This window comes from Cyrtonyx montezumae, unplaced genomic scaffold, assembly GCF_038088225.1.
Source record: "Cyrtonyx montezumae isolate F1298 unplaced genomic scaffold, pur_monq_1.0 scaffold_10, whole genome shotgun sequence".
In the NCBI taxonomy this organism is placed as follows: domain Eukaryota; kingdom Metazoa; phylum Chordata; class Aves; order Galliformes; family Odontophoridae; genus Cyrtonyx; species Cyrtonyx montezumae.
Genome location: NW_027071826.1, coordinates 9,187,807 through 9,206,062, shown reverse-complemented (window position 1 = coordinate 9,206,062; position 18,256 = coordinate 9,187,807). Strand labels below are relative to the sequence as shown.

General features: G+C 42.7%; 1 protein-coding gene across 1 annotated transcript in view; it reads right to left on the bottom strand.

The window, feature by feature from the left end:
* XRCC3 (X-ray repair cross complementing 3) overlaps positions 1-18,256 on the bottom strand; it is a 421,446-nt gene that overhangs the window by 138,695 nt on the left and 264,495 nt on the right. The gene's annotated exons all lie outside the window — the stretch shown is intronic.

Sequence of the window (18,256 nt, the reverse complement as noted above, 5' to 3'; positions counted from 1 at the left end):
AGCACGCTGAAATCCTTCAGCAATATTTTCCCATGAAAATTCCAACACAATGTGTTTATGTTCCACTTCATTGGCATTTTCCAACAGGACCAGCTCTAACAAAAATCACTGCCTTTGACTTTATAGAAGGAAATTGAATGTCAAAGTGCCAGTCCTGCAGGCATGATTCTCAGCAGCACACAAATGTTGAATACAGTACAACTGCAGATCGTGCCACAAACTGGGGCAATATGATATATGAGAATGACTCTGTTTTCCCATTTCTTTCAAGAGAAAGAAATATGAGCCTGTGGAAAATGGGGAGTCACTGAACAGAGATGGATAGACTTAGTGAGGCTGAGAAGACCTCTTACTCCAAGGTTCACATGTCCCCCTCAATCAAAGCCACAGCAGATACCCCCAAGACAAGAGTGCTCTTGGGGCATACCACATCTGAGCAAGGCTTGAAGAATGGTGTCACTCAGCAGGAAAGCACTGCACCAGGAGAGAAAAAGCTACAAAGGAGCTGCCAAGAGTCAGGTTGCTTTTCTGGGTCTCTGTGCCTTAGCAGCATATGCAGTGTCCACGGGTATCTCACCTCTGTCTCTAATGCTATTTTACTTCTCAGAATAAAGTTCTGCAGCCAAAAGATGGGGATGTGAAACCTAAATGTCCTAGGAATGTCCTTACTGCAGTGCTTCCATGAATGGTTTTATGCCTCGACAAGCAGAACCTTTGGGAAGCTCTGCCTTTACAGCAGAGGAGCCAAAACGTGTCAAGGTGACACTAGAACAAGAGGTCTTTCACCAAGTATTAACATAATGCAGAGAAATTGCTTGCCATTCAAAGCAGTCATTTTTGACAGAGGAATCCAAGCACTACACATCTGACTTACCCCTTCATTCTCTATTTCATGGACACCTGACCTGCCCACCCAAGGGGAGTCCTTCAAAGCAGAAAGGAGGAGAAGAATAAACCACAAGGACATAGCACTGTAACTAGCACAGTTCTGCTTCTGGACAGTCTCCTTTGTCAAGTGCACCAAATGACCTTCTTCTTCCTCAAAACCCAGCACCCCCACTCTTTGTTCCAGGTGCTCAATGCCTCTATTTGTCCACAGTGTGATGTTCTCTAAAGAGGTCATTCTCTTGCCCTTCCTCTTGCATTGTTCACTGTTAAAGAGGACAAATTTGTCCTCAGAACAGCCACAACATTCAGGATTCCCTTTGTGTGGAGCTCCTGGAAAGGCCCACACTCTGCCCACATTAATGAGACTGTCTTCCTGACTTGGAAAACTGTAACTTTTGTCTTCAAGAGCCTTCCCTAAACAAATGAATATCTTAGTTAAACTCTTACATAGCTTCTCTGTTGACTTAGCTCCTTATCTTGCTGTTTCCCATTTCTTTTGCCTATATAGATATAACTTCCACTTAACAAGTGGATTGTGTGCCTGACTTGAACAATCAGTGTTTGGTCTAGATGCTGATCAGATGAAGTCAGACAATTAGCACTTCAAGTGAAATCGCTCTGCAAGAGTCCAATTACATTCATATCCCAGTCCCAGCAATGTAATGATGCTCCTGCTCATTTTGTAAGGATTCCACATGACCATAGAGAAGCATATACAATGGAAACTTTGTGCTCAGTAGCATCTGTTATATAAAGTACGCTTGAGTCCTAACAGGTGAGCTTAGTCTGCAGTATCTGAAGAGAGAGAGAGAGAGATCCTATTGTTTTCATCTCCTTCTTTGTTACCAAATATGCTGGTACTGTCCACCATCTTGAACCAAAGTCATTAATGCTGACAGAAAAGAATTTTAATGGCAATGATAAAACCATGGCACAGAAACGTGGTGGCTCCATATGACATAAATTCATGCAGAAGCACTTTCTGAAGCTGCTGTAGTCTGACAGTGTGCTCCACCACCCACACGCAGCATCTTTGATTTCATCAGCAGTGAAGGAACAGCCAGCCAACTCTGCAAGCAAGGCAGGCTTTTTGGGGAGAGAGAAAAAGAAAGAAAAAGCTCCCCTCTAGTTTGACACTGCAGCTGGCATTGCCATCATGGTCTGGGGCAAGAGCTGCCTTTGTTAAAATTAGCTGTTGATCAGTCTGTGGAAAGCCTATATTTATTACTTCCTAAGGATAACCTTATTTCCTAAACAAATGAGATCAAGCAGCCACAGGTTGCAATCATGTCTGTGTTGATCTGACCCCTTTCTCTGATGTACTTCTGTGAGTACACTGATATTAACAAGCCTGACAGAAAGTGGCGGGCACAACTAGCACATCCTTACACCTTTCTTGACAACGCATGACTGAGGAGGTACCCTTACTGCTTCTGCTATGGAACAAAGCACAGTGTGAACTCGACCTTTGCAAGACATCAGAGACTCCACCCAGCAGCTCCATCTGAAGGTACACAGCCATGGTTTCCTTGACACAGTTGCTCATTGAATTCCCTGTTTACTCTCTGGCTAACTTGTATGTATGCTCAAGTAAACAAAGCAACACAAATATTTAATACAAGCAACCTTTCCCATAGCAACAGATGGAATGAAGTTGCTTTCTGCAGTGCTTCCTTCCCTCAGGCTGAACCCCTCGCTTCACTGAGGTTTGGGGTACCACAAAGAAGCAGAAGAGCTGCTGGCCAAAGGGAAAAGACACACTTTCTTCCTTTCTCTTACCGAGGGCATCCACTCACATATCTCTTCCCAGCTCAGCCACTGATTTTCATCACGTTTTTCAGAAGTCAATCTCAGTTTCAGATTGGACTGAGACAGATTAATGGACTGACAGGCAAACAGGCAAGCTACATGGTCCCAGCAGTTTTGTGCTCTTAAGAAAAAAACTAAGGACCTGAGAATAAGTTAAACCCAGAGAACTGAAAACAGCCCTTTCCTCTGCCCATTACACTGAAACAAAATTCATTTGAGGTACAGTTTGCACTGCCTGTATTTTACTCGTTATGGTGAGGACCTGATTCCAAACTGGCCTCAATTTCCACTTAATTAGTAACCTCTTTTGCAGTTCCTTTGAAACATTTTTACCGAATTCCTGGGGATTTTGCCTCATTCTGTTTTTTATTAGAATGAAACAAGCATTGTTTTAAGGAAGATGTTTCCCCTTTTGACTAATAATAATAATAATAAACCACACTGTCCCCCTAATTTTAAAGATGAACTATAGAAAATCTAGCTTTAGAACTAGGGCCCTAAAAATCCCTGCATTAATGATACCCAATGCACACAGCAGGAGAAGAATAAAGCAGTATTTCCAGACGTGCTAGTTTAATTTTCAGTAAAGAAACTGGTACCAAGCTGGGAATTCTCATACCCCGATTTTTCCCTACAGGCCTCCAGCAAAGAGTGAAGACGCTGCAGTGATTACAACTTCCTTCTGCTTTTCTTCAGTGAAAGGAAAAAGATTTATGTGTAGCGTACAATAAAAGCTGGGTTAAAAACAGTTTGCTCCTTCAGACCGTGAAATTTGTTCAAACAAATGCTGGGATAACAGAACATTTCAAGGTAAACTTGCTAGCTTTCTTACTCTAAAACAGACCTTCAGGCTCTGTTTGTAGTTTGGTTATATTTGGCTGTGCAGAAATAGCAGATACAGGGAGGAGCATGATGTAGTTTCCATGTTCCCACACACCTCTGTGCAGAGGCCAGTGGCTGGTTTTGCATTACTGGTGTGGAAGGACGGAGGTTTTTTGACCTTAAGAGTGGCACCGACACCTGCAGGGACACGGGGAGAGGAGAGGGCCAGCAGATCTGATCAGAGAAGGTCAGCGCTGGCATCAGGCTGAGGGGCACAAACACACCTCAGTCTGTGCATGGCCAGCATGCTCAGGGTTCAGCCTAGGCTCCACCTGCACTCTAGAGGAGGATCCCTGTTCAGCCAAGCCAGCTTCTGCCCCACCTGCATGACTTAAGCATTTTGGAATTGCAGGTTCCTGTGTCCTCAGGAGATGGTACTTTAAAAGCAACCGGCACTGATGGACCCCAATGCCCCCTAACACAGTTTCTCAGGGCACCTTACTAACTGTTCCTTGAACAGATTAAAATGCACCACATGCCAAACTGCAGGCTGAGGAGAGGTATGAAGGACTGGCAATCTGGCCTCTCTGCCTGAGACAGCATCAGTGAACCATAAAGGGAAAAACACTCACAGGAGACATTTCTCCCCTTACCTCCCATTACTCAGAATCCACCCTTGCTACTTCAGCACTTGGAAAACACAAATCCTGAAAAGTCTTGTGATGACACTTGAAAAAACTACCTCTGCTACAGAAGCCCCCACAGTGCTGACAGCCTGATCACATCCCAGAAGACCAGCCACAGCCACCCAGTTTGTTTCCTCAGCCCAGCATCAGAAAAGTGTCATCCTAAGAGCCAGCCAAAGAGTTATCCTATCCAAGAAAGGCTCCAGGTCTGGCAGAGGACTAGCATTTAAATGCTACTTGGAAAGGGCTTGCTTAAAACATGAATTATGGATGTTGTTTACTAGTGTGATAAAAAATGCATCATTGCAGTCACCAACATGTCTCTTTTCAAGATGTTCCATGATTTTATCCAGAGGTGTTTCTCTTTTTAGAAGTTTGGGGTATGAATGTTCTTTTTCCACTTGGACAGACGCAAGCCTAAAATGATTTTAGTAGAGTCTTTTTATTTGGCTTAGATTGACAGGCTTCCTCTGTGTTTTTTTTTGGTTTTTTTTTTTTGGTAGATCCACAAATCCACACCAGCGGTAAATAATTTAGGTTCAGTTTTGCAGAAAACTTCCTGCTTACCCACAGCCCTATGTGAAGCAGCATGTGCAGGCATTTGGGACTGAAAATTCACTTTCCACACTCTAAACTCATTCGCCTGTTTTTCCTGCTGCCACAAGAGGCCAGTGATTCTATTATTTCCAGTCTCCAGTGTTTCACCAACAGCACTGACACGGCTCCACAGGCACATCTGTTTGACACCATCTGGAGGCTAAAAATCATAACTACAGACTGGTTTCCTGGACATCCTGAAACCTGTCAGATGGGAGCTGTGCAAAACTTCATGTTAACTCAAGATCAAAACTCAGCCACCTCTTCCATCATCATTCATGAATGTATCATTCATCAGGCATCTCAGGCTACAGAGGCAGGAAAACCCCTCACACCTGCACCAACTGCAGAATACAGACATCCGTTATGCCAAAGGAGTAGTTTTATTTTCACATTTTCAGAGATGCTCAGCATTTGGCATTTCTCATGTCCGCTTCTGGACAGTCTGTATAAGAATTCCATTCCTATCCCACACTGGAGCTGGTTTATCTACTAGCCCATGATATCAAACAAGACATCAGGTCATGATGTAAAAAGGTCAGTTCTAAAAGATTTTTGCAATCTCTTCTCTCAGCTCTATGCTATTGGACTTATGTAAGATATAGTGATGGGTTTGCAACAGCAGCAGGAGCCCAAGAGGGTCCAAAGAGAGAGCTAATCATCCTCTGAAATCATTTCAATAAAATACGCTGTGGAGGAAGTATGCATGATCACAAAGAGAAGCATTAAATTTTCATCAGCATGAGTTCAGCCTGAATAAAGCAGGTCTCCCAAACGCACTGTGATAAAACATTTACACTGCACCACAGTGTTCCTTTCAGAAACAGAAAAGCATTTAGAGATATGCCATTAGAAAATCGAGCATTGCTACGTGAGGTGGAGGCTCTGTGAGTCTTCAACTTTCTCTGACCCCTGCTCCTCCCACAGGAAAGAAGCATGGACACAACAAGGAGTGGGCAAGACTCTGTGGGTGGGAAGGAGCAGGAGATACAGGCTCAGGAAAGGAAAGAGAAGAGCATTTGTCATGCTGCCAATGTCAGGACGTATCCCATCTTTCTGCGCTTCTTACATCTCGGCAAAGCAGAGAGAGTGCTATATAAAGATCCAGAAACATGAACCCACATGAGCAGTGCTCATCACAACGGCACCGCTGGCATTCATCGCTTGCTGCAGGGGTCCTCAAGGAACCACAATTAGATAAGTTGCAAGGATGTTTCTAAATTATCAAGAACATTTTAATAAGAATCAGCATTTTTCATCTATCCTGAAGAAACGTAGTTTGTAACGCAGTGACCTTAGATGTCCAGCATGTTATTGGACTCCTAAAATTCAGTGAATAAAACAGAATCAAGGCCGCATTCCAATCAAGGATTTTAAGGACACGACTATTTCCTCTAGTTTCAAAGAAAAAATTCAGCCCATTAGGCCGTCTGTTTGGTGAGCAGGAAGTCAAGCTGGAGTGGTGTTTATGTGCTCCATGGCTACATAACAATTAACAATAAATATCTCAGAGCCTTTGTCATCTGAAAGTTGCATGAACTGCAAAAAATTTATCTGATCTTGATGCAGCACAAAATCGTTGCATTTTAAGGCAGCAGTATGGAGCTTATTTGCTTGAATGACTTTTGTTTCAATTGTATTTTCTGCATACGTTTTTGATGTTGAGGTTCTAGGCCCAATAGTGGTTACGTGCTCACTATGGTGTCCTCGGCTGTTACCAGGCTGTTCACAGTTAAATATAACTACAGTGGACAATGCCAGCAAAACACAAGCTTTCATGCTCAGAAGCTGTTTTCCTTCAGGAAAAAGAAGATGGCACTGACTTGCTGGTGGGGAGAAGATGAACTGGGCACTCCATAGACTTGATTCCTACTAACCTTATCCTGGGTACAACCACTTAAATATATGCAAAAGGGAAAATCAAAGAGCTGTAAGATATATTCTGTATCAAAATAGCAGTGGATTACACTTTGCACTGAGTCAGGTGGGACACGAATCCTTCATGCATTCAGTTGTCTCCTTCCTTTGCACATATTAGCATGACTGAGAAAAAGCATATTAACATTTTCTTTCTTCTTACTTCACTGCTTCAGAGAAGACATAATACACATATATCAGAATTCCAAGCTGGACTGTATTCATACGCAAAATATACAGCATAGTAGATCAGTACAACTTCTTCTGGGAAGCAGATGTATGCTGTGATATTTATTCTAACATATTTGAAGGGAAGAGACAGAGAGAGATATTGGTATGTATAGCAGGTTCTGACTGATATTTAAAACCTTTGGCATTCCCATATGAGCCTAGAAATAACTGCCAGTGCTATTACTTGCTGTCACTGATGACAGCATGTAAATGACTATCTAATCTGCATATACAATTGAGTAATTAGATGCCATATATAAGAGCAGTTATTTATAGGTGCAAAATTCAAGCCCAGTCCTTGTAACATATTACCACATGATCCAGATCCTCATGGACACAGACACTGGTCTTTATTACTGAGTGCCTTATCTTAGACTTTTTTTAAAAATATCACCATTAATATTTCATATTATTGATTTTCCACTGTGATGCACTGAATCAGCCCTGTCTGCAACTAACCTGCTGGCAGGAAGCTAAAGTGGTTGTCCACAAAACGCCTGTCAACAAAAAGGGCTCTCTGTGCACAAAAGCAGCCAGGAAACCAACGGGGTCCTGCTGAAGGCCTGTCCGCTCTGCTCAGTGAGGGCTCGATCTGCTCTCACGAACAGCTGACCTAGATTCTCTGCCTGAATGAAAGTCTTTTCCAGCATTGGAGGCTGTTCAGAGAGTCAGAAATTCATGTATCACTCATCATGGGAGAGGTCAAAAAAAATGTAGATATAATGTTAAGGGAAAGCAGTAGCGTCATGTGGGCCATCCTGTCAGCAGCCACCTCTTCCCCCTGTTCCCCGAGACCCCCAGAGGAGCCACCAGGATGAGAATGTAACATCTAATTAACCACCTCTCCAATCAGATCTGATTCAACAATTGCAAACATCACGAGGCATTTCAGTCTCCCCCACCATCTTATTTTTTGCACACAGCTAGCATGCAAACTAGGTCAGTATTATTCCTACCGAAACACTCGCTACGGGTGTTATTTTTAGCAAACCATGTGATCGTCTGACTTTTATTTATGAAAGCACCAAAAGATCCACTGTATGTTTTCCTGTCTGTCATACTTGGGGTGGTTTGCTGTTTCAGTTCTTTGGGTTTGTTGCTGAGATCTTTGGCCTCTTTTTAAAAGGCAGAGTCAGACTAAATCAGGAGGCCTTGCAGTTCACACGCCTTAGCAGGCTCTGCAGCAAAGCACGTGCAGCATGAGCAGAGCAAAGCAGACAAGTCCACCGAGAGGCTATGAAAAGGCCAGGGAGTGATGCGGGCAGCGAGACAAGGAGATGGAGCAGAAATAGAAGGTCTCTTGTGCCAACCTACCCATTGCTTTCCATCCAACCTTGCAATCCCATATTAATTGGCACTGCTTCTATCACATTCACTAGAATTCTTTATTAATCAAGTCTGTATCGGCTGCCTAGCTGTATCTGAGATCAATCACCAAATTGCCTCCTTGTCCAGTTAATACTTTTAAGAATGATTCTCCAGCTCTGCAGAATTTACAAGTGTTTCACAGCATTTAAAATACCTGGCTCAACAGCTGAGAAACCTGGCTAGTCCTCCTAAAACTGCTAATGTAATCTATTATCATTGCTAATTTAAGGCATCTGGCTTTAGCAGGCATTATTTAGCACATCCTGAACTGCTGTTAGATGGATAAGATTTTAGTGCATTGTTATATGCCTCTGGTCTCTGGCTCTTTTTTTTAATGCAGTGGCACAGGCTGCCCAGGGAAGTGGGGGAGTCACTGTCCCTGGAGGTGTCCAAGAACAGTGGAGAGGTGGCACTGAGGATCGGGGTCAGTGGCTGTGGTAGGATGGGTTGGGATTGGACTGGGTGATGTTATAGGTCTTTTCCACCCTTAATGATTCTAAGACTCTGTGACTCTATGATTTTTCTCTCATTAAGAAATAGAAACTTTTATTTAACATTTTTTTTTTCCCTGCACTATTGAAATTTCTAGTGATAGTTCCCATCTAGATATCTGGAAACATTATCATTTCTCAGAGCCTTTGCTAACCTAATATACTTTGACCATTATCCTTGCTGCTCTAATTCTATGGACTGAATACTTATTTGCAGGTCACTTGGTTTGCCTTACTGACCTTTTGCATGTTTGGCAATTGCTTTCTATCCCTTACTACCATGCTTTATGTGTAAGAACTTGCCTTTGTTTTATTTTTTGTTACTGCTTTCACTCCACATAGCTTGACTGACTTAAAATTAGCTCAACCCTCCCTGTGCTTTGTTGCTTTATGATTATAGACTAAAGCAGTCTGAGTCAGCTCTTGCTTTCCGTGCCTATTTACACTTTAAGGTCTTCCTGTCACCTGAATCATCTCAAGCATGTTTTCATCATTAGGAAAACAGCTAATTAAGATGTCAAGACTATGCAGTCCTGTACACTGGCCTTTGTTCACATGTAGCTTGTTTACATGCTGTAACCATAATAAGCACCTGCATGTATGCAAGCACCATATTTCAGTGCCTTTTCATTGGCCTGAAGTGATACAATACAGGAAAGATCATGACACATTTGAAACTAGGAAATTCCTGTGTGTAAGTTTTTAGAACTCTCTGGGTCATTTTAGCACTAACAGCTGCTCAGATGGGAAGCTTCCATGGCAGTGACACCATGGACATGATAGTCCAAGGGCTGGCATCTTGCTCTGCAGTGGACTTGTAGGCAACAACCGCTGCACCTTCTTGCATTATATGTTAGACCGTTCATCCACAAGCATTCAAAACTACTTTCTTCCTTGGAAATAAAAGTTATGCTAATTTTCATTGAATCATGGTATCATTAAGGTTGGAAAAGGTCTCTAAGATCATCTAGTCCAACTGTCCACCTGCCACCAATACTGCCCACAAAACCATGACCCTAATTTTGAACCTTTCTCATGTCTTCCTACTGTTATCACCAGTGACGTTTAGATTGGCTTTAAATAAATTTTCCTACCACACTATGAGCGTACAGCTAGCTGTAATGAACAATTTGAGCTCTTCCTGATCCTTTCCTGTTTGTGAACCCAACTCCTCACACAGACTTACAGATAATGAAATTACATTCTCTTTCAGGGTTTTCAGTTCATTTTGTCCTCCTCCCACTTGTTTTTGCTCTAAACAAGTGGCCATTCGTTACATCTTTCCACCTTTTCCTTGTTATTTTTTTAATAGTAGAAAACAAGAGCTTCTGATATTTTTTACTATTAGATTCAAGAAATCAACATCAAATGTTACTATTTACTCAATTCCAATTCCAATTGGATAAATAAATAAAATAAAATTACTCAATTACCATTCTTAACTGCTGAGACAGGGACTTAGAAAAACTACACGGTGTTTGGAGTGAAAGTGAGGGGAATCAAGAAGCTATCTCTACTACCAGGATATCTCCAACACCAAGTTCAAAATTAAAGCTCTGAATTTCCCCAGCTTCTCTAAGTGAGGAATCATCATGCAACAACCAGTCTGCACGTACGCCTACAAAGCAAAAACCACATGATGAACATAGCCAACAGAGCACTGAAAGCATCACAGTAAGACACTTCCACCAACATACTGCGTACACTCAAATTTGGAAAAACTGCTTTCATCTGTCCTTTCTAATTCATCCCAAGCTCAGGAGCTTGCATCAGAGGCAGCCTGCCTTCCTGAGCTAGCTGGCAGTACTGTCTTGGTGACTCCTCCCAAAAGAATCAACATCAAAAGAAACAATGTAGGATAAAAGATGAATGGGCCAGATCCAATTCAACTTCTAAACTACAAATAACATTTCCTTCTCAAGTAAAGACCAAGCTGTCAAGGAGCATTAGGCATGCACTGTAGATAAGGTTGCAGAAGCTGCACCCTCTACGCAATGAATGAGAAAAATCTGAAATCTGGCTGTGCCAGCCATCCTGAGCACAGCACAGCTTGAGAACTCAGATCTGTGTTTCAGGGGTGGTGAGTAAGAATCACATGCAGTATGCTTGAGGGTGTTTTAAGAATATGGGACACATCCTGTGAACTTTCTGAAATGGTCTGGCTGGCACAAGCTAGCTGGTTGTCTGTCCATGTCATACTAACATCAATTCCAGGAAAACCAGTGGTTTTGGATAAAAATCATAAACATGACTTCTTTTACCCCAGGCTTTCCATTCCTTTTCCACATGCTCTCACATAAGACTCACATATGGGTCACTTTCAGTACCTGTAACGTGTACTATGTGACATCAAGCCAGGAGACAGCTGAATGGCTGAGCAGAAAAGGAGTACTTGCTGGCTGTTGTCTGAAGGCATTTCCTAATCGTAGAATCATACAATTGCTCAGGTTGGAAAAGACCTTCAAGATCATCAAGTCCAACTGCAACCTAACCATACTACCCTAAATCTAACAACCCACCACTAAATCACAGCCCTGAGCACCACATCCAGGCTGTTTCTAAACACGGTCAGGGATGGTGACTCAGCCACCTCCCTGGGGAGCCTGTTCCAATACTTCACAACCCTTTCTGTAAAGAAGTGTTTCTTATATCCAACCTGAACCTCCCCTGGTGCAACTTGAGACCATTTCCCCTTGTCCTGTCATCTGTTGCCACTGAGAAGAGACCAACCCCTCTCTCACTGCAATTACCTTTCAGGTATTAGAAGAGAGCAATGACTGTGAGCAGCAGATCATGTCTCTTTCTTCCAGGAGCTGATTTTATCGACATTTTTCAGAACCTTCATATTTCGTATTACTCCATCTGTCAAACCTGTCCGTCACTGGCCAATGCACCAAAGGAAACCAATCAGCTGAAGAGCTCAGATTTTATTTCTTAAAGCCATATGCTTATCTTCCTCAGCCAGAGCAATTGCATGATTAAGGCAATAGCCTTACAAGAGACAAACATAAGTTGCATTGAATTTTCTGTAACTGTACTCTTCTGGGATTAATACATATAAAAATAAAGCATGCTTTTTCAGCCACTAACACATTCATTTTATACCTCAGTGTTAAAATGAGCAGACTAATCCCATCCTGAAAAAGAACTGAAGGCCACAATTATTCACCGCATTTATTAATAGCAAAACCTGCTTTCCAGTTATTTCAGTTACCCTCCTGAAATTACGCAGCTCATTACTGGTGCCAGATTCCCATTTACCTCAAGAGCCTTTTGTACCAAGAACAAACAATAGCTTCTTCTTAATCAGGCTTGGCATGAAAGGAAGAACTCATGTTTCAAAGAAAGGGATACATCATTGTGCCTTACTACCTCAAGGCACACAGGATTTTCACAAGTCCCTTTGAAATTTCAGTAATACACAATACTTGGGGAAGTTTTGAGCATCACAAGGAAACCTGTTGATTTGAGTAACAGACAAAGTACTAATGAGTGCTAGACAATAGGCACAGACAGGCAGATAAACAAAAAGCAGAAGCAGAAGTGTAAGGTGAGCCATGTTATCAGCTGTCCCATAACCAGAACTGGCCCCTTTTGCTGTTATCCACCAGCATTATGCTGCTGAAGTTCAAGGAGGTATCTCAGAAGATGAAACTACTGCAGAGGTGAGAAAGGCAACTCATTTTTTTTCTGCTAATCAGAAAGCTCTTCTAAGCCAAAGCAACACTGCCCTCACTACTATGGTTCCCCATGGGCAATATGCATGGGTCATTCCAGTGCAAAACTATTGTGAGAGCATATTCAGGGTCGCATCAGACTGGAACACACTCAAGACAGTCCTATATTCCCTTGTTCTCATTCTTCAAATATCCTTTCTTTGCTCTTTTTTTAAGCACCAAATGAAGACTTCATGTCTTTTTCAGGAAGAGTAATGTTTTATTTAAGATGCCCTGCGAGCACCATGAATTTTACATGACCGAAGCTCCATTCCTCAACATCCTTAAACCTCTCCCTGCTAGTCAGCAGGGCTGTGATCCTGCAGCCAACAGATGTGCTATTTCCCACTGGGAGCCCTGCAATAGGGCTGAGTCATGTTGTTGACTAACATACCTACTGGGTCTAGTGCAGGACTCTAATGGTGTCTGTGGAGCTCTGTCTGGTACTAAGTATTTAGAAAGGCAAGCTTTTACAGTAAACCAACCCTATTCAATTCTCAATTAGCCACGGAAGATTAACTGGCTTTGTGATTAACTGGAAACTTCCTCCCCATAGCAACCACAGCTACAACACAGTGACATACAAAACAGGGTGCATGAGCCTGGAGGCCAAGTCCCACCTGGGAGACCAACAGGCTAAAGCTGTCCCTGCTTGGCACAGAAACCAACAAGTAAAGGACCTGAATATGCTCTTATCCTCTAGCAAGCCCCAAGTTTGGATTTGGTTTGGATCTAGGTTGCCCCGTCTCACATTGCCCCTGATGACTGAAAGCTGACAGTATCTAAGTGAACCAGCAGATACCACTACAGTGCAAGAACATGCTGTGTACCCTATAAAACTTTCCAAATTGTGAGGCAGCTGGTGTGCTGACACCATTGCCTATGTGCTGAGTAATGATGTCTCACTGTCTCTTTGTGCTCCCTTATCTGCCTCCTTCCATCTGTTGCTCTCTGTCTTCCATTAGGATTGTATGCCATTCAAAGCAGGTCTTTTTTCTAGCAACTGTCACTAGGAGCTAATCTGTAACAGTGCACCACCAAATCAGTCTGGTAACTCACCTAAATCAGTAACGGGTGAGTTGGAGTTGTTCAGGAATGTGTATACGAATGGATTAAGAATAGCGTGCTTTGGTGAAAAGCATGACTCAGAAGTGTTACTAGCATTATTCTTTTTCATGTCCGTAAACCTAAGAAATGAGAGAAATGTAGCAGGGGGTAGAAAAAGATAAAAAGGCAAAGAGACAGCAGGCTGGCGGGCAGGCAGATCTCAAACACAAACACACTACACGACTGGTACACAGACCAGATGCCGAGAAGAACTGAGCATTTGCAACTCCTACTCACATTCTCATTTCTTCTTTTGCAGTTATTAACTTTGCATGCTTCTCCATTCTGGTTTTGCTTCATCTTTCACATAGATAAACCATGACCTGGATCTTATCTTCATGTGTCCAAGTGACTTTACTATCACACCATGTGCACACACAGCTACACCCACAGGTCAAGGCATCTCTTTTGCTGCCTTCTGTACGTGATGATAGTGCTGGTCACCAGGACAACAGTCCCAGCCTGTCAAACTGATAAGAAGTTGGTCGGCTGGGTTCATGCTTTGAAAGAAAGCACTGAGGAAATAAATGCAGTGTGCAACAGTAAACTGCAAATGGCACTTGGTTTTCCCCATAGGAAACTGGAATGAGAATGAATGTGATAGCAAAAAAAAAAAAAAAGAAGGTCTGAAGACTTAAACTTTTAAAACTCCACAATTAGAACCACTAAGACAAGGGACTAGAGCTAACACATGGGGCTTATCTCAGCCTTCCCATGCAGAGGGAGTAGTTTTGAGCCCACCAAGTCCCAAATTTCCAAAATTGACCAAAGCTATTGTCATCTCAATGGGCTCAGAGGCTGCCTTGGGCTCAGAGGCAGCCTTTGGTAGACACCAAAGTAAGAGGTAACTAAAGGAAATAAGCAATATCCTCCAAACGTCTCTCTTGCTAGAACTGCCTCTCACTATCACCAGCCAGGACTGCTAAAGGACTGCAATACCTTATGCCAACACTCGGGCTGGACCTGTGTTTGCTGCAGGACCAGGAAGAGATTTTTTACCATGAAACAGTCCCACCAAATACATGGTTGAATCAATAATCAGGTCCAGTCACTCCAGAAAACTACTTTGTGAAACTGACATTTGAAGATAAAGAAGCCAAGCTGTAAATTCAGTCTTTCCAATGCTGTCAAAATTCAGGGAAATGTTCAGTCCTACAGCTTCAAGGTGCGCAGTCTGACCACGCTGTTGATGCAGAAACAGATATAAAAGACAGTCTGAAAAAAAACTATTTGTAACTGGAAGCCAAGTCCATTTGAACAGTTCATCTGTTGCCCACAGAGTACATTGAGGGGATATGTAATAGACAGAATATATCAGAATAAATCAAAGTGGTAAAGCTTTGTCAGAACAAGAAAAGACTGTGCAAACTGATAAGACCATTCCCTGTAAGACCGATAAGACATGATGTCTTGTCTCTTTCAGGGCTGCTCATGGACACAGCGGGGCTTCTGCCTGAGCAAGGCTTGCATCAATGATGTTCAAGGTAGCATCCAGAAATGCAGTTCACACAAGTGAGCTCTAATCTAAGTGGGAAGAGGTCAGCAAGATAAATAGGGTCAGGCTATATGGTAAGGGATCAGGCAGCCACATCAGCCAGTGATAAAGGGGTACATGATGGTAAAAGGTCTCCTCTCCCACCTCTGCTCCCCAGTCCTTCCAAGAAAGATGAAGAATTTCAGTCTCTTTATTCTGTTTCCCAGCTGTGATTCAACAGTGAATTCTCTTTTTATTAAGGTGCTACAGTATTCAGACACCCTCCCTACCCTCTAGTCTACACAATGGGGAGAGGGGAACTGCAAAGTCAGCTAGCTGCACCAACACCTCTGTTTGGCTGGAGCAGAGAGATACACATCATCTAATGTATTCAAGGCCTTTCTAAGCACAGCAAAGCAATGCCAAGAAACAGAAAAATGTCATCAAGGCCATATAGACGGTTTTCTTGCATTTGTTCTGCATCTCAGCCAAAGCAGGCAGGCACAATGCACAGAGACAAAGAAGCCTTTCTCAGTAAGCAGTGTGGCACACACTCATGGGTCACATAAGGCAGCTGTGTCTCTGCCCAGTCCCCTTTCCCCTGTTTTGATTGTAGCTGCATCCTTTCTGTGTCAAGATGTGGATACTTAATACATTCTCACCTTTGCCCTCAGCTACACGCTGTTTCTGCTTAGCTAATGCTTTTCTTGGCAGGCTTAGCTAGACAAGTCAGAGTTCAGCTTGCACCCTGATCAGCTGAAACACAGATGGCTGGCTCTGGGGAATGCTGCAGAGATATGGCTGAAATGAACTGAAGTCACTTATACGTAGCTGCAAATTGCTCTGTGCTGGGACTCAGCCAGTGAGGTCCAGGCCAATAACTGGACATCCAGGCACAGCCAAAAGGTAAATCAAAATAAACAACAAAGGGGTTTCTTCCAGGGATGTATTATAAAGAGGTTTGGTTTTCAAAAGAGGTCTTAAGAACAGAACCATGTTGTCTCTCCTTAATGCCTTAGCCTGGACAGTAAGCAGTGACAGAAACACCAAAAAGCTTGAGACAATTAACACAAGTGGGAAATAAGAAGGATGCAAAATACAGGAAAATAGTTAAGACATGCAGGGCTTTTCACAGCTCTGGCACAGCTCTCTCATACAACTGATGCATGCTAAGCCTTCCAAAGTAAGCTAAGCATTCCAGAGTGAATGACCGTATTTAGCTGGTTCTGAGTAAAGGCTCAAGAAATTGACTTCATTTTATCCAATATTTTTCCTTTCTTGAGAAGCAGCCAGCAGTCAGCAGCCCGTTAAAGAGACTGCTATGGGAAACCCGTGACTAATAGTTCTCCTTTGATTCACTCATTCTTGTTAACAGGTTTGTTGGAAGAATATATTGCACAGCCTGTGGTGCAATAGTCTTGCCCAAAGTCCATGTATGCACAGATTGACCTCCCCAGTGCTATGTTTTCCACTGACCTCTAAGCAGCTATGTGTAGGCTAGAGTCTCTACAGCAAACACAACACTGTGGATCTGGATCACTACAGGCAAATCTGGCAAAACTCAAAGCTACAGAGCTGCCTCTTTCAGGGAAACAGAGAATGTTAGAGAGCAGTTCACTCTATAGCAGTGGACAAGGAGGTTTGGGCTGATTCTTAAGCAGTCTAGCTAGCAGATTGTGACTTGGCACCCACTGCTACTTTGCCTGTTTCCCTGCTGCTCCAGGAACTGAGCAAACTGAGCGATGTGCCTGCACGTGTCATAGCATATGCCACCCCATGCACCAGAATTAGCACACTATCAGACCAGCTGCATGGGCCAAATTGCTTACCCCTCCTGCCCACCTGAACATGTCCCAGGGTGCAGAATGCAGTGGGACTCACTGTTCAGGGCTCTGCACTCATGGATCTGCAAGGGATGGCATTGAAAATTTCATCTGGATGAATCAGCTGCTTGCTGCAGGATTCTATGGGAACAGCACTTGCACTGAGATTCAACATTAGTTATCTATAAAGCAAAAAGGAGCTTTATCAAATTTATGCTACTAAACATTATCCAGAGTGCAAATTCTCACTGGAAATTGCCTTCACAGCAGATAAACTGAACTACCAAAGTCTGTGTCACAGCACTCCTTGTCTCAGTGCACCAGGAGAACAAACAGGCAGGGAAAATAAAGGGCTTCTTCAGCAACAGCAGGCACTAGTAGCCGAAAGAATTGGTTACCCACAAAGTAAAAATAAGCATTTAAAAGTACGTGTCTTCAGATACAAAAGTTGTATTTTATGAGGGTAAGTGAACAAAGAGACTGCTGGTAAAGAATCTGAGCTAAACAAGGACATCATCCATTGTTATAAACCGGTGCAACTTCGTGGACCTGAATAAGCTCACATTCATATCTGAGCTTAGAGATCCCACCTGCATTCGTACACCCTCCATAACTTACTCCAGAACAGAGAACCATTCTGGGCTGAGTATTCATCCATCACCGAGTCATCCATTAATCTGTCTACTGAACAAACAACCAGAAATGAGAGGAGCTGTGTATTTATTACACATTTCTGAATAAGTCATGCCCAATATCTAGGACAAACAATGCATTAAGCCCTAAAGAACCCTTTGAAAGCCTTTTGCGTGCTGGAGACAACAATGAAAAAGTAACATGATAGAAAGAGAACAGTAAATCATTCATGAGAATGATTAAAAACAAACTCTGGCTGCGGTGTAGCAAAACAACACTGAAAACAGACAGTGTATTCCACCTGAGCATTTCTTCATTTACAGGAGGTAGAGTGGGTAGCTTTCATAAGTCCCATTTTTTATGGCTACTGCAGGGAAGATGTACCAGACACAGAAATCCAGGGAGAACAGCACAGAAGCAAATTAGAATTTATTCACCTGCTCTATGGCTACCACAGGCACTGATGCAGAAATATTACTGTGTTTAAAATTACTAATGCAAAAAATGCTTAGCTGGTATGTCAGGGCACTAATGAGAGAAGAATAAACCAGATCCCCTAAGGATGAATAATGTCTTACACCGGTGAGCTCTCTAACATGCACGTGATCATTTTGGAATCCTAAAATCAAGTCCTGAAAGAGTTACAGCACCAAAATGTTCACAGTCACCACCTACTCTAACAGAGTTGTTAATG